The sequence below is a fragment of the Symphodus melops genome, assembly GCF_947650265.1.
Source record: "Symphodus melops genome assembly, chromosome: 9".
In the NCBI taxonomy this organism is placed as follows: domain Eukaryota; kingdom Metazoa; phylum Chordata; class Actinopteri; order Labriformes; family Labridae; genus Symphodus; species Symphodus melops.
Genome location: NC_136699.1, coordinates 16,557,224 through 16,575,111, shown reverse-complemented (window position 1 = coordinate 16,575,111; position 17,888 = coordinate 16,557,224). Strand labels below are relative to the sequence as shown.

Sequence of the window (17,888 nt, the reverse complement as noted above, 5' to 3'; positions counted from 1 at the left end):
ACTTTGTAAATTAAAGATTATAAAATGTGTTGGTAGATAAATGTTAATCCTGAAGCTCATGTTCTACCTATTGTCATTCTAAACATATTTAGTAAAGCTCAGCAGTATTTCTAATTGTACAATTTTCTTTATATTAATGTGGTTTCCTCAAACTACCGCTCAACATATCATCAGTAAGAGTTCCCATTAAATAAATGTCTCCTTTCACTGAAATTACAGTCTCATTCGGTAAGTAAGAAAAAAATAAAATAAACATAAAATACAGCAGAAAAAGAAACCCCACCTTAAGTATTAAATAATTTATCGCATGCCATATTTATTGGCCGGAACCTGACACGTTTGGGTTATTGTTTTCTCAGCTGCTCATTAATCACAGGAAGTGGAAAGTGATTTCGTGGTTAAAAAAAAAAAAAAAAAAAAAAAAGTAAAGTAGCCAATCGCAAGTGAGACACATTTTCGTGATTAAAATAGGCATACTTAAAAAAAATGTACAGAGTCGAGGTTTCACTTACAGCGTTGTTGAATCTTGACTTAACAGGTGTTTGATGGCTTCAGTCAGGTGTATGCACGTCCTCAATACCTGCAGGCTGTTTTTCTCCCTGTACTTTAGGCCACTGCAGCTTACTTCCCTAGACTGACAACAAAACAACTTTATTTACCACCATTACGTTTGTATAGGCGTTAAAAGGTACATAGTTGTCGGAGCATAACAAATGGATCAGACTTTTTGATAAGCTTGAAGGAAGATGCAGCGTATGCGGACATGAGAAGATAACGTCTGTGGACATGAAGGAGTCACACTGCTGCAAAAGAAAGGCCCACTAATCTTAGAGCGAAATGTTTGCAAGCGGAGGGATATCCTCCTGAGAGGACGACACGTCGGCTCCAAGATGATATTAACCGTGAGTATCTCTTTATATTTGATAATAGTGCGCCACTGTTCTGCTTAAAACTATGTGTGCATAATTTCGCTGTCCATGAGGTTAAAGTAAGAAGCCAGGGGTTTCCAAATAGTCAAAGGCTACATGAGTTTTGCTTTGTGTGAAGTATGACACAGGGCTGTGTGTTTTTATTCCCTCATTGGGGTACTGTTATGAATTGGCATTAATTGGTTGGTGGTCTGGATGTTGCTCTTCCAGAATCTGTTCAGTTTCACTGCAGACCCTGGTGCTGTTTAGTCGTTTTATATTCTAAACGGTCGTATGGTATGGTCCAGGATTACTTTTTTTTTCTGAATTGGACTGTTAGCTTGTTGTACTGATGCAATTATAATGTGATCATAATCCCTACAACGCAGAGGCCTCCAGAAAGATACTTTCAAAAAATAAAACAAGTTGCAAGCTACTTCTGCTCCCCTTATTTTTGTTTTGTTTTGGCAGTTTATATTAACATTATTATTATATATCTTCTTTCTTTTTTTTATTATATACTATACCTTTTTAATGTGATTTCTGACACTGCATGCTGACCAGGGCATTGTAGTCTGCTTAGATAGATCTAGATTTGTAGTTAGTAGATAGTTTGCTATGAGAGATGTTTCATTTATGCATAGGGTAGATTCTTTTATTTTCTTTCTTTCATTTTTTTGGATTTGCTATATTGAAGGGCTTAAGCCCCTTGCTAGAGACCCCCGCTATAAAGCAATTGCTTAGTGCACATTTTCGTTTTTCACATTTAACACTCCCGTGTCTCATAATATGGACTTAATGATGACTAGGTTATGCTGATAAAAATTGCAAGTCGTCATTAGATGCAGCTCTACATGTATGATTTTAGAGGCTGTGTTCTCATAAGTTGACACAATGACACTGATGATGATATTTGGTTTCCAGTTGTACCAGTGGGAGGTGACACGGATTTGCTTTGTGTACAAACTAATTGTTCAATTAAAACAGAATCATCAGACAGGAATGTTCCAGTAAGGGAAAAAAGGCTACACACCAGAGAGATCTAAATTGCATGCAATGTAATTCAAGTTGCTGAAGCTCCTGCAGCACTGATGCAGCTATGCTGGGATGTAAGAATGACCTATAGGGTTTCTTGTGTAAAAGTACAGAAAAGCAGATATGATAGTTTTAAAAAAAAAAAAAAGCTTTTTTGAAGTTTAGGTTATTCTGCAGTGATGGATTCATCTTTCAGGCAAAATATCTATTAACTCAGATTTTGAAAGCATTATAAGCATGTTATCCACATCAAAGCCTATACTTCATCCTGCTCTTAAAATAAGCCTATTTTAAAGCACAGAATTCATGTCAGTGCAAACAGGCCGTAGTTTCACACAGTTATTCACTTTGAAGCTGCATCTTCACAGTGGGCCTCTCCCTCGTATACCAGAGAGCTCTGGATAAAAAAACAACAAAAAAAAAACGATCTCAACCTAGAACACAGTGACACGATTTCAAAAGTTGCTCTCTCTCGCTCTCTCTGGCTGCTGTCCTCACCGCCAGCAGTTTAGACTGTAAATGTGTTTTGTGTTTGTTTTGCTGAGGGAGACAATGCATGCACTCCAGAGTATGATCTGAGGGAAAGAAGACAGCGATGGGCACAGCCCAGATCTATAATTGGGATCTGTTCTTGGATGTGGAGTTTCGAACGTCTATCCTCCAAAACCCCTTCCTCTTCCTAATGGGAAAGGAGCCCGCGTGGACACATCTTTTTGAGATTTCAGCTGCTGTTTGGCACTCTCAATAGAGGACAGTAACGCTGCTGCAAAATATTAATGCCGCACTGCAGAATTTCTCCCAGCAACACCACAAAAAGTCTTATTTTTATGAGCGCAGATATACATCTTTAATAACATTACTCTTGTGCACTATTCTGTGAGCTCAGGGGTCTATAACACTTTTAATATGAAAAAACATACAACCCACTTATGGTCAGAAAGCATTGGATAGACACCATTAATGCTTTCAATTCCTTGTTGTTGTGCTCTCCACTCCTGAGTCCTGTGTCACTATTGATTGGCCCATTATTGAAGACACCAACATGGAGCGACCTGTGGTGCTAATGGCATACTTTCTCATTCATGCAGCCGCTTTGAAATGGTAAACCATCGCAAACATGCAGCTCCTCAGCAGAGCCTGTCGCGGTGGACCCTGATTCTTCATCCATCCTCACCAGTTATTGTGGTCACAGGGAAATGATAAGGCTTGTTAAAAAGGATACTTCACCAGTTGAAACATGAATCTGTATGAGTCATATATGTGGCAGAAACGTGAAAACATTTTTGAAGTTGGGGCCTTCTTGACCGAGAAAAGGCAAAAAGTGTCTTTTTGGCTTATGTGAATGAAAGACGACTCACAGAATGCACATCATCGCAGGCCGCTCCTGCTGATAAACATGCTTTAATGGTGCATTCATGTGGTGTTGGATTCATCGGAAAAAACAACGTTCTGAGTTGAAAAAGGCACATGAAACACCTGCTCAAGTAACAACAACAACTTGGAAAAACTCTGAAAAGAATTACTGTAAAAGGCCGACTGAAGTCACAACTGCATCAAACAGGGGAAAAAAAACAACATTTTGTTAATGTTAAAATACTTATTATGGTCTGAAGTCTTGGACACACTGAAGTTGGAAGAATGACTTCCCAACTCGGAAACTTGGACCACCTGAGCAGCACCTGAATGCAGCATTATTTTTCGTACATTTACTACAACACATGCGGATGTTTCCGCAACTGATTCCGAGATTTCCTCCAGAAGGAATTGACATCTCAGAAATTCCTGGCAGCAAACAGACCTCTATGTTCTTTGTCCTTAGGCAAACAGTGACAGCACCGACACCACAGGTCCGTCCCAGCTCCTTCTTCCTTCTCTTAGCTGCAGACCTGCCTGTTGGCACCAGCCAGCTCACCGCTATATTGCAGATGGTAGAACGAGCCACGAACATCCGATCTGAGCACAAGACCTTCAAAATTCCCTTCTTTCATATCAGCTTGAAGTTGAAATACTTCATTCATTCATTATTCTCTGTTGAAGTGCCAATGACCCATTTTAGTCTTGTGAACAGTTTTTGAGCAGTGTTTACATCTGACTTGTTTTTGGTTCTGCGACGTCTTCCCTAAAGACAAAATGTGTCCAAACGAAGGACATTTCTTCCATGTCGTGAATTGGACGTCTCATCTCGTGACTCTTCCCTGCAAATAATCGAAATAATCAACATGGGCAAGATTGGTTAGATGTTCTGAATGTCGGTTTCAATTAATTTTTGATTAATTGGTGAGCCCTATAGCACATAGTCACCCAAAAAGCTGCATGTGGATTGGCTGCTGTTGGCATTTCTTTCTCTTAAACAGTTCCAACCATCCATGAGAAATATAAATTTCCTCTCTTTCTATTAGTATCGACTCAAATGTTATCGTTATCCAGATTATTTCATGGCCCAGCACAATTAAATCTGAGTGAAAAATGGGCCTTATGGGAGTCCACTTTTTATTGTAACTGTTGCAGCTAAAATCAAGGCTGACATTTATTACCTTTGGGAGAATAAGAAGTTGGCATCTCGGAGGTCTTTCTTACTCTCTAATCTGTTTGGATATTCAGAGATCCCCAGGTTTTTGCTGACTTTACTCAACAAGAAAAGTGAAGTCAGGAGGGGGCAGAATAATAACCGGGTAGGAGGAACGGGGGGAAGGATGTTATAATGGATGATGTGGCAGGTCATTTTTCGAGAAAAGCAGAAGGGGGTTTGAAAGGAAAAGGAAAGAGCGAACCAGTTATCTAGGTTTCTGTTTTTTTTTTTTAAACTTATAAATCAGAATTTTTCCACTGCCCTGTTTGAATCGACGTACTCAAAGCAAAGTTACATTTCAGAGTTCACAGATGTGCAGATGAACTTTGACGTTTGAAACGTCATCTGCTGACTTTTTCAATGACAGTTCAAACGTCTCTCTGTGTTTTAGTGGGACTGATCTGATCTGACCTTCACTGTGCAGAGACACTGGGGCCTGTGTTAAAAATGTGTCTTTGAGAGTAAGAACACACCTACGTGCTCACCTTTGGGTGCTCGTACTGCACAACACATCGGGACCTCTGAAATTTTAAAGCGTTACATATGCTGTAGGGATTGGTACTCGCTGCTAACTCCATCATTCGAGTTGCTACTCGTGCACCTGTGCAAGCTGTTTTTGGCTCATACAGCGTTATTCTTGTGACGCAGCTTTTTATTTTCGCCTCATTTAATATACTAGCAAGGAAAATAATGAACGGGATACAAACGTATGACCTCTCCAGCCACGGCTTTAGTAAACATGAGCCAGATGTCAACAAAAACAATAGGCAGCGACGGCAACTCTCGAGGGACAAATTAGACAGAAAGCAAAAGCACAACAAATACAGAACTGTCTGCTACACCTGCGATACGTCAGTCCAGAAAAGTGATGACAAAACGATAAAGCAAATGTTCAGTGCAAGGTTTGTGGCAGTAAAACTGCATATCATAGAAACATTAGTTTAATGCTTAAAACACAATTGGAAAACAGCGGAGACCGAAACGGGCAGTCTCGCGTCACGTCATTAGCTGGTGCTGTTAGCACACATCGTTAGCCTGCTAATAACCAAAACGGTAACTGGAGATATACTTCCATTAAGTTTTATAGAAGGAGAGACCTCATGGTGTTTGTCGAGCCGGAGTACAAGCGATCATCACGGAGAACAGTACGAGGTTGTTCTTCAAGAGTGTTAAGCAACACAGCACAAAGTACATATAGCCTGCGCTGCTATTGTGACATGACGATCGCTTTCTGTTGTTGGCTATTTATTTACATTTATCTTTAAATATTGTATGTTTATGTCATTGTACAGGAATAAAAAAACTTGCGTCTGAGGCAAGATTTTTTTATGATAAAAAATAACAATCATGAAAATAATAATAATCTGCGAGTACTCGTACTCTTTCATGAGGTAATTTGAGTACTCGAGTACAGAGATTAAAGTAAATTGCCATCCCTTATATGCAGTGTACACTTGGGCGGTATCACTTTCTTCATGTCTTTATACGGTCTTGCCATTATAGCGGGGTATATGATATATGACGTCATGTAAAAAACAGGCGAGCTTCATTTACTGTACATCTGGTATTTAAGACTCACCAGTAGAGTACATACAATGCACCTTGTAATCTCAGGAATGTAGAAGTACTACCTATCAGGACTCAAACACACTGGTAGTGCTGAAAGTACCTGCCTTTGTCTAAGAGTTGATTGCACATTCTACTGGCTTGCTTGGGCCAAGTAAAATACTGCCTTAATATAAAAAACCCAAACACAAAATTCACGACTTCATATTGTTTTCCTGTTATACAGTAGTGTTTCGTCAGTGGCTCTCTTGAGATCACTTCTTTGATTACATCATCAATGTTTCATAAGCGCCTGTATGTTCACATACATCAGCTAAAAGGCCTGACCACTGTCCTTCCCCCCACACATACACACACACACACCCACACTGTAATGACCATGCTCAATACACTTGGATTGTACACCTGGACACCGATTGTAGCCAGGTTTTGTTTCATAGACAAGTATGGCAATTGTTTTTAAAATGACCCGTTTCCTAAGTTGGACAAAAGTTAATATTTAATGAAAAAGCAAATCAACAGAAGAGTCGAGGGAGAGTGTTGGAGAGTATAAACTGAGGGGAGATAAAGTTCCAACTGCTGCCGTTGGCTGCATTATGATGCAGCTAAAAATGTCGTCTTTTGCCAAACCTGCCAAATATATAAGCAGAACTAAGACACGGACTAAGACAAAACAGTCCTTTAATTTTTATGGTTTGTTATTTGCAGGGTCTGAAATGAACACCCGCCAAGCGCCAAATGCGGGTAGATTTTTCGTTTGGCGAGTACATTTCAGAGAGCAATGTGCCACAGGGTGGGTACATTTTTTTATTTTATTTAAAAATACCATAAAGTCATAAAAATATGCTATGAGAATTAAATACCTATTAAAATAAAAATAATGCCAGCAAATATATTTTTTAAATTTCTCAATTTAATGATCTGATAAAATCTGTGATTGATTCAATAGAACATAATGCTTTCTCAATTAAATGCACTTTAACAGATGTGTATGTGACACAAAAACACAATTTGTTATTCCGGCTGTCCAAAAAAATATGTTTGGCCACAGAATTTTTTCGTCGACCTGACACCTTGGCCAGAATTGACAGCATCCACAGTGCCCCCGGTGGAGAGGAGCCTCATTACAACAACACAACTCGATCTCAGGATTCCCTGAATTGAAAATAATTGCGATGCGTTGATGAATCAATCATTTGAATCAGCTCTACTAACCAACATATTTGGTAAAGTCATATATCTAAGAAAAGCTAGAGTTGGGCAATATATATGGCATAAATGGGCGTTTAAATCATTCGTAAAAAATGGAAGTTCTTCATCCTAAGTTGTGGAAAAAAAGAAATGTTTGCCAGCAACAAGATCAATGAAGAACCACTTGGTCTGACTGTGCCAGTGTTGCCTTGTTCATTGATGCTGATTTACTTAAAGTGCCTTTAACTGTCCTAAGTTAACAGTTACCGTTATAAATGTGATGAACATAGACCAAACACAGAATGACCTCCCTGACAGCGAAATCGTGCGAAAGGAGCACTTCCGTGTCTGTATGCTCGTTTACTATTCTATTGAGTAAACTCGGAGTGGCCGGTGACAGGAGGGGTGGAAAGGCTGTCAGAGGATAAAGGCACAAACCCTCTCCAGCAACACTATTTATAGCTGAGCGCGTGCCAATGTCAATAATTTATGCTGACACGTGTAAACACTGCTGTCACATTAATAATTGTGTTGCTAAAATAGTCATGGAAAAAGCATGTGGTGCAAAATGTGGGCTGGGCGCCAGAGAACATGGCACGCTTTTCAGAAGTGTAAATCATGCGGCGCTGTGATGATGGATGGAGAGGCTGAGACCCACGTAGGGTGGTCTCCAAACAGTTTCAAATTCATAAACAGAAAACCGGTCACTCTCCTGAATTATTTAAGGAATGTTTGCTGTATCGTGAACAAACACTGGAAACATTGATGCCATAGCAGATAGCCAACCCCTTTTTCTCTACTGTTCCCGGTGCTCTGCATACATGTCCTGTTTTCCAATGGGCCCATGAAGGAAAGCACAGTAATCAATATTTCCTGCACTAATTGAAGTGCTTTTTATCTTCTTGAACTCTCGGCGCAGTGTGTTTGTGTGTGCATGCGTGTGTTTGTGGGTCACTTGTACATTCATCCGCATAGACGTCTACTTGTCTTTGTCTGGCCTCTCCTGCCTTTAAACTCTGTCAGCCTGTGGAAGCGCCTGCCTCTTTGATCAATATTAATGCAAGGCAGCAATTTGGACCCAGGTCACGAGGTTCTGCGCTGCGAACAGTCAACAGACTGAGAGCAACTCAAGGCTCACATCACAGATGCACACCTTCATCTGTTAGTTTAGCGTCCTTTTCTTTGGTCAAGCCAAAATGTAGTTATTGAATAATTTCTAGTCATCCTTCTCTCCTGCCTCTCTTTGATTTCCCCTGAGAGAAATATACGGATTGTAAAGAGATAAGTATGTCAGAAGTTGGTAAATGTTTCCCAGATGACACAGACCCAGTTTGGATTTCTCAGTCAGAGACACAATCTGTCGCAGTGTCTCGAAATAAAATTCAAAAATCAATACAAGGAGACGCTGCAAATGGATATTGCTGTTTGACAGTCTAATTCCCTTTATCGTGAGAGAGAGAGAAGGCCCTGTGTCTATACTATTAATTTAACCAACGAGGCCTGGAGAGATTATGAAATCTTTAGGGTCTGAACAAATGCCTTTGGTGAGGCAAAATGGCAAGGACATAAATTGGCAAAGTCTTGTTTTACTTTAATATCATTATCTGCTGATGTGTCCACTCCTAAATGACAAAGCAAGTAAGGGCATTAAGATTTAAAACTCCATCAATCCGCTCTTGCCCTGAGTCTCTGTAAGGCTTATAGCGCTGCCGTGAGAGTCCACTATGAATTCAAATAAGGCTACAGTATGTGAGCGGAGTTTCACACAAACGTCTCAGTAGATGTCCTCTCCAATAATCACAACTTCCTCTGCTAAATCTTCAAAACCTTCAAGGCAATTGCATAGCAAATATCAAGTTTGCCAAGCGGGAAATTTCGTCTGAGGCTATGCTTATGTGTGGTAATCTTCCAGACTTTCAAGTGCAATCACTCTCCAGTGGAAAGTCCTGCTCTTCATTTGACACGGGGTGTTACACCGGACCACCGGCTAATTATGTTGGCCCCATGATTAACATTTAAAGCAAACACTATATCTTCTTCAGGCAGGGCAATATTTGTATCGCAAATTAATAGAGTATAATAAGGTGTTGTCAAGATAATTTTTCTGTAATATGTTTTTTCTTTTTGTGTGTGTAGTGTGTGTGTGTGTGTGTGTGTGTGTGTGTGTCAGTGTGTGTGTGTGTGTGTGTTTTGAAACCCACGTACAAGTGATGTTAAATAACCCCAAGCAAAGCTAGTCTTGGTACGTCTCCAACAACCCGACAAGGCATTTCTGCTTATCTGAAAGAGTCTTATCTTTACAGCCGTAGCATTTTTATTTCTTATACTTTTAGCTCCTGGCACTAGATAAAAAAAAATAAAAAAAGCATGAGTGATGTGTGATCTTTCACAGAGCAGCAATGTTGAAAGATGATTCGGTGTGGCACAGGTGAAAGGTTTATCAGGAGAGTTTGACCAAAGGTTCTTTTGTAAACATTAACAAATACTGCATCTTTTCTGTCTGGTAATAATGGGCATAGTATCATTACGAATGATATTTTAGTTATATGTAGGCCTACATGTTTAAAAAAGAAAGTCATGTTTGATAACTGCAGCTGGGTATTTTCCACAACCTCACAATTTAATTTGATATTGATCAATATGCTTCAATATCAATTTAATAAAAGATAACTCATCACAGTATCATCTGATATTTGTTAAAGGAGATTATGAAAACCTACTTTAACTGTGTTTCTGAACATGTTAGGGTAAACCCATCTAGTCTTTTATTTCTGGTCTGCCTAAGTCTTACCACACAGAGAAAAATGCTTTGTTTCAGAATTTCTCAACTTGTGACATCACAAGGTAAATTGTATTTAAAAAAAAAAAAAAAAAGCCCTCCACTATTATCCCCACCTGTGGACTCCACTCTATAGAGCAAAAACTTTTCCGCAGGTTTGACATTATTATTCTCGCTACAATGGGGCTGAAGCCCACTGGGAAACTAAGGGTAACTCACTGCATTTAAAGAGACATAAACCCCAAAACAAAGTTTTATACAGGATCTGCTGTTTAATTAATGTTATATTTGGACCAAAACACAGATGTTTCATTTAGACCACAGGGGACTGTTCTTGAAATAATTGTGTTTGCTGTGTTTGTATAGTTTTAGAACAAACTGACTCAAAAATGTGTTTAGTAGTTGCACTAGTCTTTGATAAACAAAGAATAGAACATGAAAGCCCAGGTGAAAATATACTTTAGCATACACAATTTAAGTACACTTAGATACTTCACATGCATACGTTATTACTTAGTATACTGTCATTGGTGCTACATAAGACATACTAAAGTACAACTAAGTGTACTTAAGTGTTCTTTAATTGAACTCAAAGTATACTTAAATCCACTTTTAAGATTACTGTTAATGAATTCAGAATATACTTGACATGTATTTCTAATTTAATAAAAATGTGTTGCCATTGCATTTCAAATATTTTTACAAAAAGTTATAATAAAATACACTTCAATACTACATTTCAAGGTAAAAATAATAACATACTTAAAGTACAAAAACCGTTTATCTTTAACGTGCACATCACAAGAAAAATGTGCATAAATACATTTAAGTGCAACTTCAAGATAAGCTGTTTAGTGTTGGTTTCATTTAGAACACAGGGTGCAGTGTTTGTGTAGGTTTAGAACAAACTGACTCAAATGTGGTTTGTGGGGGCGCTGGTGGTGCAATGGCAGTAGAGCTGCAGCTATCGAATATTTTAGTAATCGAGTATTCTATCGAATATCCCGTCGATTAATCGAATAAATCATACTTTTGCTTAATTAAGGTGTATCTCTGTCTGCTCCTGCAGCGCGTGCATTCAGCGCGCTCACAGACTACAGAGACCATAGACATACGTCTATGACAGAGACTGTGAGAGGACGCTGCTATCGTTATGTTAGCTGCAAACACGGAGAGATCGAACGGAGAAAAGCCGACCGTTTGACCGGATCACGTGTTCCCGACTGGGTCGTTTGGATCACGGATCAACTGTGTGCTGACTAAAAGTTAAAAGGGGCACGCCGCGCTCGCGTGTGCGCGCGTGTGCGTGTTGAAGTGTCTGTGTGTCAGAGAGAGGAGCAGGTAGCTGCAGCTACAGTAAACGTGTTTTATACTCATACCAAAGTTTTGATGACGCAAAAAAAAAAACTTAACGAAGCCTCGAGGCAGCGAAAATTCCTCGATGAATTTTTGTAATCGAATTATTCGAGTTATTCGAGGAATCGTTTCAGCTCTAAATGGCAGTGCACGTTTCGCCATTTATCAAGGCTAATAGTCGAGGGTGGCGGCATAAAAACAAAATGATAACAAGGAAACAAAATGATAACAAGATTGAATCAATTCTTACCAATAAGGGAACTCAGCTTCTCTGGATCTAACTGCTCTTTCGCTGTTCCTGTCAGACGCATCCACATATGAGCACGGCTAATTCCTGTGTGAACAGTGACATTCTTGTACAGAGAAAAAAAAAACTGCTAATAGTCAAGTAGTTTACAATAATTTCATCAGACACAATTAAAGGAGTTTAACTATTCAGATCTACTCATGTACTTCACTCAAAGTGTTATCTGAAGTTGTTTCAACTCAAAATCACTATTATGGCAGACTTCCTGTTTGGTTTTGATTATGGATGTAAGAGGATTTTTTTGTATGGTTAACATACAGACAAAATGTCATGCATGTCGGAGAAAAGAACCTCCATGGGGGGCATTTTGGATTCAAATAGGATGCTTGAATATGCAAAATTGTGGCATTTTTTTCTACATTAAAAATAGTATGGACCTACATAAAATCCTCTTATACCCATAGTCAACACATTACAGGAAGTCCGACATTTTTTAAATTTTTTTGCATGCAAGAAAAAAGGCTCAAATTCACATTTACCAGGTTACCTATTTAAACAAACTTGTCCGATGGGGTTCATTCGATCATCACAAACTCAGCGTCAGGGTGTTCTGGACATGTTGAAGATCTCAGCTTGTGCTCTGTACGTTATTTCGTTGAAGGGCGTGGCCGCCGTGTGCCATTTTTAAACTCTGCGCACCCCTATTTAACTTTTCCAAAATGCCTCCCCAGAGAGGTTTTTTTTGTTCGACATGCATGACAATTTTAGCAATGTTAACCATGTCAGGACCTGCAAAACAATCTTCATGCACCCATAGTCAAAACCCAACAGGAAGTCTGTCATCATTTTTTAAATGTATAAAAAATGACAAGTTTTTGCATTTTCAGGCTTCCTATTTGAACGTACTTTCTCGACACCCTGTTCATGCGATCAGTATGACCACACTGACAACTCAGTGTCAGCGTGTTCCAGATATGTTTAAGATCTCCCGTTGTGCTCCTCACGATTCTACACAAAAGGGTGTGGCCTATATTGTCAAACTTTCGTTTCACTGTTGGAACCAATCCCGTGGTCTCAAAACACCCCGACATGCACGGGGTGCTTCGGGCCCTTTATCACCGCTTGTGGTTTTAATTGACCCTGAGTCTATAGACAGTAGTCATTCACCACTTTTGTAAGCGTTGTTTCAGTGGAATAATTGACCCGGAAAGCAGCCTGAAATGGCTCAAATAGCTTATTTACTAATAGATCATTTGAAAGCTGATTTTAAACCACTTTAATAAAATCTTTTTGAAGCAAGCTGCAAAGACTCGAGTGAGGAGGGATGAGTTTAAGATCGATTAAACATAAGGTCCTAATGTAGGCCATAACTCTTTGACAACCCAAGAAGACATGTTGACCACAAGCTGCTTCAATATGCAACAGACAATGCTGAACATACTGTGAAATGTAGACGAGGAGCAAGCTGGAGTAGCTATGATGTCTTTCAACTAATGGTTACACTTTTGTTTAATTGTGTTTAAGGGAAAACATCAGTGCTGTTACTGTAATAGGTCCAAATCAGCCAGAAAAAGAGGCTAACGGATGAATCTGTCATGCTCTGGTGGTATAAATAAAATTTTAAGCATAGTGATTATTAACATTCAAGGCAAAGAAACTAAACCCTTAACTATGTGCCTTCCAACGGTCATGTCACACTGGGATTTCCAGTTTTTCTTTTGCCACTTTAGGTCAATGAAGGGTGCACGCCAAGCAAACAGATGGAACCACTCTTTGTGAATCATCATGGACCTAATGAGTACTGTATTGTCAAGATAAAGAACAATAATATAATTACCAGAGTTCACAGAAATAAATAGCGGTGCAATTTGCCACACTTGTTATTATTCTGCGTGTGATGAAAATGTCCTCCGTGTTGCAGCACAGGCCGAAGATCAGCATCAGGATGCAGACAGGCTCGTATGGAGTAATCAGAGCTGGACAGGACAGCATACAATTACGAGCACAAATTACAGGTCTCAACTTTGTGTTTTTTGTGTGTGTGTGTGTGTGTGTCTACTGTGCTAAAACCATTGTTCCTCGAGGTCCATTGTTTCCCAGAGTTATAATGGCATTCACAGTTTAAAGAAAGGACCTTTAAAATGCAAATGTACGTTCTCTTTGTTTCCATATGCAGCATGGGGAGAATTCAGTAGTGCATTGCCTCTAATGCATATTCCTTCCTGATACCATATGAATAACCTCAACTGTGACTTTTTAAAGTTTGTGTTTTTAAATGAACCAAAACCGGGTTTATTCATGGTATAGGTCCATCGAGGTTATACTGAGCGAGCGTCAACATATTAAATTAAAAAAAATATTCTATAAAAACTCAGCCGTGCAGAAGCTCAAAAATCAAGAAGTGGCTGCGTTAGTTTGAAGGCAGCTCAGCGATGCATGAAATAATGTCCTGTGGCATGTTGCTAAGACCCATCCCCAGTGGGAACAAGCCCTGAAATAGCCACTGAGCTCCAGTATTCAGGCCCCCGCCTGCTTTAAGACTGGCAGCCACGTCTCCCATCTCTGCGCTTCTTCATCTCATGCCATCGTACAATGTCTCTCTCATGCCTCCCCTTTTATGTTTGTTATGTAACACATCTGTACAATGCTTTTCACCTAATGGCAGCTCTAACAGTCGGCCCGCATTAATTGTGCTCCTCTGAACACACATGCTGTCTGTTTTTAATTGCAGTGTGTGAGCAGGTTTGAGGTCACACTGACTAATACATTTAGTGGACTTGTCTGTGGTTAGATGACAGCTTTTGTTTCAAGAAGTTACAGTCATATTATACAGGTTATATAATTGCCTGCTCTAAATGTGTTTTTTTTTTTTTTACATTCTGCCCTCTTAATGAATTGCTTCAAGTCGTCTGCAGTGTTAAAAATGCCCTCACCGTAAGATCAGTGGCCTCAACGTTAATATCAAACGTGGTGAAAAAGCTTCAGTCCTCCCTGTGCTGCCTGTTCACTGTGAGACAAAGGACGCTTTAAAACGTTACCGTGTGAACCTCCAGCACTCGATTCAGTGGCACATTCTCAGCTTCTTATCATCTCGGAGACAGTTTATGTCACTGTAATTGAAAGGAACTTATTCAGCCTGTGACGAGTAATCCGAAACCACGCAGGAAGCTCACATCGAGTGTAGCGGCACAATCATTTATGGCGGTTGTGTATGTCAAACAGACTTAACTGCAAATTAGGAAAGTGCCTTTTGGGAAAAACTGTAAGGATTGTGGTTTAATTGAAATGCAGTTGAACGTCTCACGGCTACATTACAACCCATAAGACAAATCTAAAGTAGTAATAAATCTCACACAATCACACACGGCACCTGGAGCACAGGGTTATATTGTAGGTTTTACTTTTATTTGCTTGAATTGCAACTTAAATAGGGACCCAAAAAAGCCAATGGAAGAAATAAAGTAAAACACCAGTTAGTGTTGGCATTTCCCATGTTTTCTATGTAAACTAAGAGACTCTGAGACCTGTCCTCTGAGATCCCTTTTGGTATCTCTAAGCTAGACGAGATGAGCCCCTGGCAGCAATTAAGCAGTAAACTGAGCTCAGCCCAGGAGGAACAAGACTGAGAACAGGGTTTGAACTCCATGCCGACGATTGACATGTAAGAGATGAGCCTGTTTGTACAATTTAAAACCCAACTGACAGCAACTCAAAACATTTCTGTCTGCGCTCTACTTCATCACCTCAGGCGGGTGCATGAGCGCTACTGGATGGGGGTCAGCGTTTGAATTCATCTCTTCAAGCGAGTGAGACGGTGAGGCGCAGCAGCGAGGGGTCTGTCTGCTAAAAGAGAAAAGGGCTCCTATACATATTAAACACAGCCCTGAAGAACACTGTGTTAATGTCAGGTGTTCCCTACGGAGCAGCAATGTCAGGAGCATCTGGCTCATTTCAGGGAGGAGGGGCAATATTTTTCTCAACATGCAGTGTGGCACAAAGGCACACATTAAGGGGGGGGGGGGGGGGCATCTGCATGTTTAACCTCAGAGGGAAAGGAATAACAAAAGTTCTGCTTCAACAGGATGCAGTCCAGATCCAGTATGTACGCTCTTTACAAACACATTTATTTTGGTATTAAAAAAAAAAATAAATTAAAAAAAGGTTGCGAGAGTTTTCTAATTTGAAATACTCGGTGTAATTCCGGTTATTACAGGTCTAAAGTGCAACACTTATAGCACACTGCACTTTTTCATCTATTATTTATTGGCTGGAGACGGCATGGAAGGAATAATCTTCAGGTTGGTGAATGTCTTCGATGAAAGTTAACGCTGTGTCTGACAGGTTAGAAAATGTTCTCGAGCAAAGGTCCAGTCTAACTTCTCATATATGACTCGGTGCCGTCTTATAAAGGAGGTTCACGGCCGAGCTGTGTAAGGTAGGTCGTCAACTACTGACTGTCAAATCCAATCAGGAACATTGAATCTAATGGTCTCACTACGTTTAATAGGAAGTACTTTCATAATAGGATGACATGATAATGTATTATAAAACGCATTTATACGCATTTTATGTTTCGCTTTATTTTTTAGTTACTGATTTTTAAAACAATTTTTTTGTAAAAAGCTAAATCAAATCAAAACATATCAAAAACCACTTTAACAGCCACTTCTCTCTTTCTTTTCCTCTCACATCTCACGCTCTGTGGGTGAGCTTAAACTCCACCTGCTAAGATTTGTAATCTGAGCAGATATTGTCAATAAAAGGATTTTAAGCATTCACTCAAAACTGTGCGTGTGTGTGTGTGTTTGTGTGTGGATTGTTCGCGTTGGGCTCCGAGTTAGTTTATGTTCTCAGATCAGACGTGAGTTGTTGTCGAATGATTGCTCAAAAGTGTGCCTTGTCTCCTCGTGATGCTTGACATTGGCTCATTTAAAGGCCGTGAGGCCATTTCAAAAATAAACCGTAAACATATTCTGGTTTTAAACTGCCAGTGGGGAGAACAAACTTTGAAGAGACGTCCATTCTTGAGAAACAAGATTTTTTTCTCGGTCTTCTTTTCTAATTTTAGAGCACACCACGTCTACTTTTCCCAAACTCGCTTAGTTTCTCTGCTTCTGTGTTTTTTAAACTTTCCTCTCGTTTGCATGTTTTTTTTCTAATCTCACACTCACTTTGATCAATCGCAGTGCCTGTCCGAGTGGCACATTTTCACGGCTGCGTATCGTCACGTGTGACGATTTGAACAAATGCGTCGATGAAGAAACTGAAAGGAGATTCAAGCTGTTCTTGTGTGTTTTTATTCAGCGGTGAAGGGTTTGTTATCGTCTTTGAAATAAGTTGCCTGTTCTGCATGGAGTTCACGTCTGAGGAATATTAAAACAGAACCAAATATAACCACCGTTTATCCTTTGTTATTCAGTGTAACTTGTTCATGAATCAGCTGCGTTCTGCCCGACTCCTGAGAGAAGTGACTGACCTGTTCAATATTGCTGGTGACTATTTCACGAGGACGTTGCTTGCAGTGTCCTTGCTCTCTACCTCTCTCTCCTGAGCTGCCTCGCTGAACAGAACATGCGAAGAGTTTTGATCTATATCATCAATATGCATTACATGTATCGTCTGCATTGGTCTATAAGCCACTGGGATCCACGTTGTAACATGAGATCCCTCCGTCACTCACTTCCACAATCTCTTTATAGTTGTCGCTGTCAGACTTTCTTCTTGAGGCAAATTCGCGCTTGTGCCCTCCTCTTCATCACGCAGCAGTCCAGCCCACCTGTTGGTGATAGTGGATTTTTTTTTGACACTGCTCCAGGCTGTCAGGATCCAGTGGCAGCCTCGCATGCGGCCAGTTTTGGTCAGTGATTTCTCGCCGCAAGTCATCCAAGCCTCCCACTCAGTTCGGAGTGCCACTTTAAACGCACGTTAATGCATGTAATTTCATCGGTCCGATGTGACGAGGCCAAATGTTTTGGCGGCATGAAGCTCGTTATCCCAAAAAAATCCATAAATTAGCTGAGTCATTGTTTAAGCCGCAGTGTTACAGTAAATCTATATACTGTTCCTGACCTGCAATCCGTGGTAGGTTGGGAGGAACAGAGAGAGAGATCTTTGCTTACTTTAATACAATTTGTCTGAATGAATATTGCTTTTTGAACAAGAGGGAAATGATTAGAGATGTTGGGGGGAAAAAAACAGATTGACACCACATCTGCAAAGATGAACTTCTAAGAGTCT

At 39.9% G+C, this 17,888-nt stretch overlaps 1 protein-coding gene across 1 annotated transcript in view; it reads right to left on the bottom strand.

Annotated features, from left to right (window-relative positions):
• gria3b (glutamate receptor, ionotropic, AMPA 3b) overlaps positions 1–573 on the bottom strand; it is a 119,371-nt gene extending 118,798 nt beyond the window's left edge. The window contains exon 1 of the mRNA XM_079351745.1: positions 493–573. The gene's annotated coding sequence lies outside the window, so the exon portion shown is untranslated. The remainder of the gene's footprint in view (positions 1–492) is intronic.
• Between the last annotated feature and the right edge of the window lie 17,315 nt (positions 574–17,888).